Below are 11,289 nucleotides of genomic sequence, written 5' to 3'. Positions count from 1 at the left end.
GCATCATTCTCATGTTCTGGTTTCCGGCCGACGATGTCTCTGTGATGGCTGGGTTTTATTATTTAAACAAATAATTTAAACAATAAAATCAAATTTAAAAACCAACATAAAACCCCATGACTGTCCTTTTCAGGCCTTGCAGAAAGTACACTACATGCCTGATGCTCCAATTCATTATGATATTCTATTAGATCTGCCAACAGAAAGTGCATTTTGAGTTTCTAAATGTTGTTTCCATTAGAATCAATCACTCCATGCAATTAAGCCAATAGGCTCTCACCATTTCTGCTGTTATGAGCTAAACCATCCTAAATATATTGACAGCTGTCTCCTGGAAGATGACACAAATTAGGTGGAGGGGGCATAAGCCTAAATGTCACCAGTGATAGGACAACAGTTATTTTCTCAGAAATACACCTAATTTTCATACCCCATAAGGCACACTGTAGACTTTTTTTTTGCATTGGCAGCATGCAGTAATCGATGTTTTGCATATTACAATCAATAACATGCTTAAATGTTTAAGTTTTGCATTCTTTTGCGATAAACATTGATATATTACAAACTATGTAAAACTGTTCATTGGACTTTTTGTTTGCAGCATGTACTGTATCATTCAGCAAATAAGTGAGCTAAATATTGTTTGTTACAAAACAGATGTCACATGAAATTATGCCATATGTGCTATTAAACATTTTTCTTTCTTTTTTTTTTTTGTAACAGTGAAAACCAAGATTTCGTTTCAGAATTGAGTGTATTTGGCTTTTCAAGGACTTGAAGCATAAAAACAGCATCTCTAAAATATTTTTAAATCTGCTGCAAGTCTTGTAATCCAGTTTCATAGGTGGAATCCTAGTGTTTTAAATGTAGATACATTAAGAATAATGAAATATTGAATGAATTGAATTACTACTTCTCCACAGGTTCTACTAATTTATCATAGAGGAAAATGAGAATTTTCTAGTTTTGCCCCACTTAAATGTTAAGACTTTTATCACATTGGTACCTTTAAATACATGTTCTGTAACTTGAAAATTAATATACCATTTTCAGCCACCTGAAAAAAAAAAAAAAGACCAGTAAATGGATGTATAAGATTTTCTGCAAGCATTTTAAATTTGTATCCAAGAATAGGGGGTGTGTGGGATTCCCTGAGGTCAGGGATGGTCATTGCAGACTTGCTTCAGGGTGAAACCCAAACCCAGCGACTCTGCACGAGGGAAAGAAACACATTCCAAGATTCAACTTCAGTTGTTTTGACAGAACCATATATGTGAAAGCAGAGCAATCTACATCTCTAGACTCTCAAAGTGTGAACTCCACAACAGAGTGAGCAGAATGCAGGAAACATGTTGCTAAGAGCCACACAGTAAAACAAAATCTGGTTGCCACAAGAAGAGTGACATTGGCATCAGAGGCAAAGACACTTACACCCACAAAAGGAAACACAGCGCACTGGGAAAGCAGGGAGAAGAGGAGCAGATGCAGCAGCATGAGGAAGAAACTCAAAGTATAGATCTTCAGACTCCATATGTAGTTTTCTTTCTCTTACTCATCAAAAGGAGGAAGACAGGGTAAACAAAAAGGGAGATAAAGACAAGAAGGTGAAGAAATATTTTCTTCTCTTTTTCCCCCCTGAAGGCAAATACTTGCTTACATTTCTAAACATACTATCTTTGTGAGGCTTCTCTGTAATACAAATAACTAATTGCTTGCCAGTGAGCAGTAAAACTGAGGAGTCCTTGATCTCCCAGCTTGGTGGAGATTCCTGAGGCTTCCAGTCAGTAAAAAAAAAAAAACCCTGCAAATAAACTTTAACACTTCAGTGGATGGAGTCTCTCCTCCAAAACTCCAAGCTTCTGCATGAAGCCAGACAAGCTCATCTTAGACCCCAGGACACCATGCCAGGCCTGGTGAAGGTGCCTTCCACAGGTCACAGCAGCTGCTGTACTGTACCAAATCCCCTTTCTGCTTTCTCCTATTTTCTGAAGGGTAGTGTCACCTTTTTCACATCCTATTCGTTGTTTTGCAGGTTCTCTTGGATTATTTGTGGAGAAAAGGCAGATGGGCCCACCAGGAAGGATGACTGCTGTGACTCGTTCACACCACCACACACATGGGAGACAGATAAATACCAGTTTATTGGCTCACTGAATCTTTCCCACGAGGAGAAGCTTTTCCAGCACAGTGATGCAGCAAAACTCCAACGTCTCCAACCAGCCAGCCCCAGCAGCTGTGCCTTAGACAGACAGACAGACACCAGGAGGATGAGCCCTTGTTCTGGTTCCCACCCTGCAGGTCAGCACAGAACTCTGGCTGCTGGGGAGAGGGTCCCAGAGATCCCCTGTCACCGCAGGGATGGGCACCTGGTGCTGCAATGCCAACCACCATCCCAAAACTGACGGATCTTTCCAATTTCCTGATCTGACGTGCCTTGGCCAAGTCTAAAAAGGGTTTTTGTCTATATTTCAAGACACAGAAGAAGCAGATCAAGGATTTCCCTGGGAAAAAGCACAACCATGGAGCAGCAGGCAGGAACAGTTATTCTGCAGCAACTTCCTTTGTGGCAAATCCTTAGTTCGTGCAAGACGTTCAGCATAGAAAACAGACACAACTTCTAAAAAAATAACAAACCCAGCTATTTTTTTTTCTGAAAATACACTATTTTTCACCCAAGATTATTTTTAAATTATACAGCTAGGTGCCAGTGTTTGGGGGGGTAGATTCTTTACAAGTGCCAGAGATCTGAGAGTGGGAAAGATTACAGGTAACCCTGCAACCCTGATTGAATGCAAATAGAGTTGTAAAAGCTTCCTCTTCTCCCTGCCTCCATATTGCACCTTATGCAGCAAAGTGCTTAGTGCATGATAAAAATAGCTAGATCTTTCAAAATCTTAGAAGAAAGGTACTTGAATGTTTTCTTTAAACGTTGTATTTTCTTAAAGGCAACATAATGAGGTCAGCCAAAGCTGGATTCAAGCTGATAAACTGTGTTTAGGAGAAACCAGAGGTTGAGCAAAGGGGTTTTAGCAGAGGAAAACAAAGAGAATGATTGCAAAAGTCAGATCTCAAAATGTTAATCAGATTCAGAAACATAAAACATGACAATTTAATGGTGTTTGGTTAAAACCAGAAAATTTTAAAGTTCTAAGCATCTTACATTGAATTCTAATACTTTTTTAATTATTAGATATAAAATGCTTACAATTTTCACTGAAAATTAGACTTGGTAATTTATATTTCTTGTTTATACAGTACAATTTGCTGATGAAAAAAATGTGCTAAACTTATTGATTCATGACCATAATTGTTTAATTATTTATCATTGCAGAATTATATTAGCATTTATAATAATGCAGATGTGCACAAAGGCTAAGAAGTCATATACAGCTTTTGTTTTGTGTTTGCTGTGCTGAAATTAGGTTGATCCAGGTTGTGTGTGCACACTGCATATTGCAAGTGTTGCAACTCGGTGTCTCTTGGTTTTACTGGAGTTAGAGGGGGTCTAACCAATAGCCGCAATAATGAAAACGCTCCGATAGCTAATAAAGAATATAAATCCAAAGCCAACAGCACCACAGAAGTCTCCTCTCAGGCTGATTCCTCTGTTACCATGATGCACATTAAATTCAGTGCAACACACGCACAGCTGTTTGCTCCGTACCACCCACAGCAAAGGAATAGCTCGTGTGTGTTTGGTACAGGGGAAGCCAACGAGAGCTGCACACCACAAAAATTACAACCAGCTCAGCCAGCCAAAATCTTCTGCGTGAGGCCAGTTAAAGAAGAACATAAGAACTCTTGATATGAGAGAAACACATTCCTTTAATTTTCATCTTTATTTTAAGGGATCATAAACAGTGGAAGAAAATGACAGATGCCTCACTTCAGCCTCTCCTCCCCTCTGTGTGTTAAATCTATTCCCTCAAGGAACTCCAATAAGACTGACATACATCCCTTTCTGGAGAGCTGCTAAAATAGCTTTGCCATGGGCTTCACAAGAAATTTGTAACACTGAGTGTGTCTTTCTGGACTCATCCTTTTGACATATTGATAGCCAAGGCTGCCGTTGCCTCTCCCCTCTGCGCTCTTTTCACCTAACACTATTTACTGGCGCTACCTTTTCATAATTAAGAGTCCGTATCAAAGCAGGTGTAACACCATTTAAGCAGCTTTTCTAAGGAATCAAATTTAAATGAAAAGGCAAACTATAAAAATGCCCCATCTTCCGCTGTGCCTAACTGATTTGCTCTGCATTTTATCCTCAGGGAGGTGCTGATTCCAAAAGCCAGGGAAGAAGGACCATTCACAAAAGCAGCATCACACAGCCAGCAAGGACTGATTGTGCATTGTGCCCCCACACATGCCAAGAGTCTCTAAAAGCAGCCCCCCAGTCATGCTCTGGCCGTGGTGGCTGGATTGTTTATCACAATTCACAGAGTGAGCATTTAACCTACTGACTCCTGCATCACAGCACAGGCCAGGTATTTGTTTCTTTTGTTAGATTAATATTGGTAACAGAATAACACACTCATTAGTGGTGATAATGATTATACAGCAAGGTAGAATAGCAATTCTTCCAATGTACCGCACAGAGGAGTCAGTTTCATTAATTAATGAAATTTATTAAAGAACACAAGACAATCAAAGAAAACACACTTTGGTTAAACACCTCCTCAGATGCTGATCATTGGCTCAGTAACTTTAAACCTTTCCACCTGCTATGAAAATGCTACATGGGCCATACAAAGAGGGACAGGAGAGCACACCCTGGCTCAGAGATGGGCAAGCACCCTCTCCCCCTTGGCTGGCAGGAACAGGAGCTCCCATAGAGGCTGCAAAGGGCTTCAGAGCAGGAAAAACCCAGAGGAGCTAGACAGCAGAGGATGAACTGTGTCCCCACACTGAACAGATCCCTTCATTTCCCAGCTTGCTCTGTCACTGTGTAATGTAAGAGACCAGTTTCCCTGGGAGTGCTTCTGCAAGGCCCTAGCCACACCTGCAAGTCTGAGTAAGGACTCCTCCTGAGCAGGATTATTGAAAATATTTTGCAGTTATTAAAACCTGAACCCTCATAAATATCTGTGAGGGATGGGCATTTAACAAATTATTTACTAGAACTGCAGAACAACATGCAAGTTTTGGTTTTCCCTAATGTAAAAAAAAAAAAAAACAAATAAAACCAAAAAACCCAAAACAAACTATGGCAGAGTAGAGACTCTTATCCAAGTTACCAGTATCAGAGCTGTCTTAGGCAGCAGTGCCTGCATTTCTTTAAGTGATCAAATTCCTACATGACTGTCACATCAGATTTTAATTCCGGCCACCAACACACTGCCATTTGCTATCTGGGGGATTTACTGGCTTTGCCAAGCAAGGAAATACCAGAGTGTTCAACTGTGCATTTACTGCTCAAACAGTTTTAGGGGGAAAAAAAGGTGGTGAGGAAGAGTAAGATCATTGTAGGGGCTGCAAAACTTAATTTCCTGAATTTCCCCAGGAATTAGTTACATTTCATAGTATTTCTGATCTTTGATTTGCAGTTCCACCACCATGAGACAGCAATTGCTCAGTGCTGTGCAGAGAGATGCTTAAGAGATTAGGAAATGCCTCAGTACAACAGACAACAACAGGGGACTAAAAACATGTCATGGCAGCAAACCAGAGAAGGTACATCTCACCTTAATTGCTTAGTCTGTTCTGCTCAAATACAAATGTCTTTTAGGAAATGACAATAAACTGCAGTCTATTTTTATTATGATCTTTCCAGGTGGTGTCATATCTACATTAAACCAAAAGTATCTGGTAAGATCAGTGTGCCTAAAGTCACACCCCAGTTCAGTTTAAAATGTTTCTTTAGACCAAGACCCATCCATAAACCAGATAGGCACATCTAACAACAGAGAACAACTTTTTTAAGTAATGCTTTCTGGCTTGCCAATATTTGCTGCAAAATATTAGACATCTGGGGAAAAAAGTAACAAATTTAACTTTATTCCTTCAAGAAAATATTTTGAAACCAAAGTCAACAAGGTTTTGTCTCAGGAAGAGGATTTGAGGGTTGTTTTGGTTCCTGCACAGGACTTGATACAAGTCACTTCCAAATGTCAGAGTTTATTGCATTTCTTGGAACTCCAAATGGAAACCAAGCTCATCCTATATCATGACCCAGAACTCAGTATTTCAGGTCACTTATTTGCAAGATAACACTCACCTGTTGCAGTTCTTACTAAATGATGTGTGAAGTCACTACATTCATACGAGGCTGATGTAACTCAGTAGTCCAAAATCTCTTTTCCATCAGCACCAATTTAGAGCAACTGAGCTTTCAGTGAAGGAGCATAACTTGATGCAAATTGTCCCATATCCTTAAAACCACTGCCCCTGAAGTCAGAATCAGAATGTTGCAGAAGCTAACCCAGGAAAGAATGGCTTTAACACGCTTAATGAAGAAATGAGGTGGAATTGAAATGAATTTTCACAGCAATCAATGCAATATTTCAACGTTTCCTTGAAAAGTCTGGCTCCTCTCCTGCCAGGTTGCCCCTTCCCTCTTTCCCATTGTATTTCCATCAATTTAGAACTTAAACAGCAAAACAATTGTGTGACTTTCAAAATGCTTGAAAGCTATAAGCATGAAAATGTATTTTTTGTGGCTGTGTGCAACCATGAAACATTTTTCTAATGAAGAGATTGAAGTTGTATCTGCTCTCTTACTTGCCTGGGTTTGCTGTCACTAGTGCTGCACCCCCACAACTTTGTGATGGTTAATATGAAAACATGTCTGGACTACAATGGATGGGTTTTGTCCTTCATTAGAATCATGGGTTTTCATCACACTTTATTTTCAGTAATTTTCCTTTAAAATAACTCTTTGAACCAAAGCCTACATTCCTCTCCTGTTCTAACACTAATCTATTATTTGCCAGTCCTCAGGATTCACACATATTGCTATATTTGGTGCTATTCCTAAAGCTTTTCATAATTGCACCACAATTAATTCCTTAAATTTAAAAGTGTTTTGAGGTCTCCTAATTGTAGAGACAACTTCAAGAATATTGCCAAAATAATCTAATGGTCTCCAAGTGACAAAGCAATGAACAAAAATCACTTTAAAATAAAAATCCCTCTTCATAAGCCAACATCATATTTGTGGGGAGAATGCCTAACAGTTGTGAGTGCTGGTGTTTAGTAACATAAACCTCTCTTTTCACAAAGATCCTGGAAACTTTATACAACTTCATAAGCTTACAGAGGTCATGCAGGAAAAGTGCTAAACCCCCAGATCTTCCAGTTCCCAGACAGATGCCTTTTTCACAGGCATGCAGATCCTAGACTGGCTTCTTATCTCTTTAACATCCCATCCATGAGTTGTCTACTGATGCTGCAGCTGGAACCCACCATCAGCTGCCGTCTCCTCCTGCTCCTCCAGTCTCCAGCAGGAGGCCAAGGCCACGCTCACTCAGCCCAAGAGCTCCCATGCAGGACTGAACCCACTGCCCTGAGAAGCAGCCACAGTTCAGCACAGGAGGGTCTGCAATCCCCCTCTGTCCTTCTCCACCAGCACCAGAAAAAAATGATGTGCCCAGCAGAGATACCAACATCAGTTCAGAGGGTATCACCGCCTGCATGGCACAAAGCACATGGGGCATGTAAAGGAACAACCTTTATACACCCCAAAATGAACAGGAGGTGGAGGATCTCCAGAGCACAGAGAAAACCTCACTTTGTCAGTCTGTTCACAAGGGTCTCCTGAATGTAAAGAGTTCAGAAAGACCTGTGGTTTAATGGATTCAAATTTCCTTCTTCAGGTAAAATCTAATTGAGGCAAACAAAGCAAAACCTTCTTCCCCCTCCCTCTGACAGCACTGAACTCTCAGAAAGCCTCTCCAGGACTGAGCAAGCAGAGCCTGAGCCACTTACTGAGGACTGGTAATGTACAAAGTCCCATCTGGGGAGTCCTGTCCTGTAACCCACTGCAAGGTCACCTCCACATCAAGCTGATTTCAGAGGCTGCACTACACTGAACCCTCCCTGGCTGTTCCCCTGATCCCAGAGAGCACAACTCCCACTGCAACATGAGAGTTAGCCCAGTATTCTGATCATCACCCAGGCCCCAAAGAGCGTTCTAACTGAAGAGATGGGGAAAAAAGAATCTTTTAGGAGATAAGCATAGTTTTGTCTCTGCATAATGGGAGTAAAACATGAGATATCTAAATCTTTATCCCATATTCATACATTTATAGCCAAAAAAACAAGGAACAATATCAGAAATGTTCCAAGAATACTATGCCAGCACTTATCTGGTGACACTTGAGATGAAGAAGATAATTGAAAGGATGATTGCATTGGGCTTGTTGTACTCCATTGATAAGAAAGGTTTTAGAGAGCCCATTCAGTATGCTCAGCCATGATACAAGACGCCAGGAGAAAACACAGTACTGCGGCAGTGACAGCACCTCGGATCTAGGAAACATTAAAATGGAAGATAAAGCAGGCTCTGAAAGAAGCAATATTGGGCACAGTCTGCTCGATGACAAACATTTGGACAAATAGCTAGATGTCAGAATACCTCTTAATCACTGCCTTCTGACTGTCACCCTGCATTCCCATGCAAAAATCTGCCTGTAAAGGAGAAGCCTTTCTTGTCCCTCCCCTCGGAAAAGGCCAGTAAGAAAAACACCAACAGCCCAAATCCTGTCTGGCTGTGCTCTCAGGATTTGCCAGCAGGGCTGATGTGAGGTCCAAACCCAGGAAAAACACGAGGTGATCGCTTGTTTTCCTGTTCTATTTATTAAACAGTTCTTCCTTGATTATAACTAAGCACTAAGTTTTTGCAATACTAGCAAAATCTGTAACGGTTTCTATAACTCTCATGATATTCTAAGCTAACTTCAGAGGCAGAGCAATTTACCAGAACTGCAGCTTAAACAAGTTTGAATTTCATTTGCTATATATATGAAGAGAATGCTCTTACTGAAAAAAGAAATGCATGAGCGCACATTAAAGCAGAGCTTTGATTCTGAACTCTTTATCCTGAACTCTGAACAATGGATACTTATGAATCATTTGTGCTGCATACTGAAGCCTTTTGAACTGGTAACAAGAGAAATCAGTTCTGCTAATGCATCTCTCATCCCAGATCTCTCACTCATCCAGATTTTAAATCTGAAACTTAGAAGAATAAAACTGTCTTTTTGGAAGGACCAAGAGTATTTTGGAAAACAGACTGGTCAGAGGGGAGGGGAATTTCAGGCTGGGGCAATAATGAGATTGTGTGCCTGTTCTGATTTTCAAGACCAGATGTTTAAAATAAATGTCTGACAAAGGTGGGGAAGAGGCATTACAAAATGGTTTATACTGCTTACATTTGGGCAATATTGTCACTCCGTGGTGTAGAGCAAAACTGATTCATGGAGGTCCTAATGAGTGGGATGATATTTAGCAAAATTTTGGATTTGGACACAACACTGCATTACAGTTTAGGAACCTATCCTTTATAGTGGCATAAATTTGGTCTTGTAATGAAAGAAAAAAGTACCACAAGGGTAGGAATTCTCTCTTAAGGAAAACCAACCTTACTAGTACTATAAAGCCCTATAGGAGCCATATTTAGTCCTTCCTTACTTCTTACAGTTAACAAAAAATTATCTTAGTTTTAAAGGAAAAGGCTCCTACTTATGAATTTTATACAAGCCAGATGTAGTAAGTTCCACATTTGAGGATATGTTTCACAGAAGACATCAAACTCAGATTAAAAGAACTAGAAGAGTCTGCAGTGATGCCTGGACAGACATGTGCCTCCAACTCCAGGCTTTTGAGAATTCCTTTTAAAAGTGTGCAAAAAAAAGCTACTGAAATTTTATAAGAGATAAATTGCACAATACCAACCTGATTAAATTTCAAATGCTATCAACTTTTGCTTAGATTCTACAAGAGAGAACAGAGCTGAATGGAGAGTGCAGCCATTGAAAATGCTTTCCAGGCAGGTCCAGACATGTGAAAAATGAATGTCCACATTAAATGACAATGTCACTAACGACAGAATGTCACTAACATGTTCTTTCCTTTGCAAGGTCAAAGGAAGTGCACAATCAGAACTCTGCATTTCAGTGCAAAATTCACCTCTAGTATTTAGCAGTGATGGCCTCTGGGTGATAAAATGCCTGCAGTGTCCCAGGCTCACATACCTGTGCATGGGAACGGCTGGCATCAGCACACTGCTACATCACAGCTTGTAGGCTGCACTAGTTTGGTGCCTGTGCAAGATGCACTGAGGTAAAACCAGGCCCATAGAATATCCCAGTTCCCTCTCTTGCTGTGCAGCCACAGCTTCTGGACAAAGCCCATTTCCTCTGGCAGTTGCCCAGGTAGATGATTGCACCAGCGCTCAGCTACCAAAAGGCACTTGGCAGCTCAGAAAGGGAAGGGGCTGGGATGAAGCAGAGATCCCAAGGCAACCCCAGGGGAAGCTCAGCAGTTTCCAAGGGCATTGCCCAAGGATCTGTGGTACTGGGACACTGGGGAACTTCAGGGTCTTGCAACTCCATCACTCCACATGTCTCTTTTCAGCAGTGACCACTGTCAGGTGTCACCGCTGCCCACGTCAAAGTGCAGGTGACCCTCTGCCATAACCCTCTTCCCACAGGGATGATCTGTGGGCAGGGTGCACTTAATAAATGACTTAAATCTCAACTTCTGGATGCACCTGTAATCCCCAGGGTTTCATAAAATATTTTTCTTACCCTCTTTATAATTATATACATACTTAAGATTAAACAGTGGTAAAATTTCCTAAGTACGTGCCATAAATACTTTCATATGCCAAACTGAAAGCTTCCTCTCTCATGTTTAGTGACCCTCAAATCACACTTCTTTCAGATCACCCAACTGTTACAGCAATAGCAAAAGCAACAGGATGGAAATAGCAAAATTCCACGCACATGCACACTCTAGGCTATATTCACAAAAAAGGAACAACCTCTCCCCTGAAATGCAGCCAGCTCTGGGCTAAAATGAATTTTGATTTAAGAAAAAAAACAACTCCCCAGTAATTTTGGAGAAAAGACAAGTTCTGTACAGGGCAGCTCTGCTCATCCAAAACAAGCAGCAGAGTAATGGGAATGTCTTCCTGCAGGAAGAGCAAGCCTGGAAGCCACCCTACTTGCTAAATAGTGCAGCACACTAATTGCTGCCTGTAAAAATGGCCAAAAGAAACTGAGAAATGTGAATCTGCATTTTCCAGGAAGCTCTGAGTAAGATTTGGATAACCAAGGAGTTTCCCTCTAG

The sequence above is a fragment of the Pseudopodoces humilis genome, chromosome 14 (genome assembly GCF_049639895.1).
Source record: "Pseudopodoces humilis isolate 2021_Gansu_Grassland_sample_001 chromosome 14, ASM4963989v1, whole genome shotgun sequence".
Lineage (NCBI taxonomy): Eukaryota > Metazoa > Chordata > Aves > Passeriformes > Paridae > Pseudopodoces > Pseudopodoces humilis.
This window is presented reverse-complemented; position numbering follows the sequence as displayed.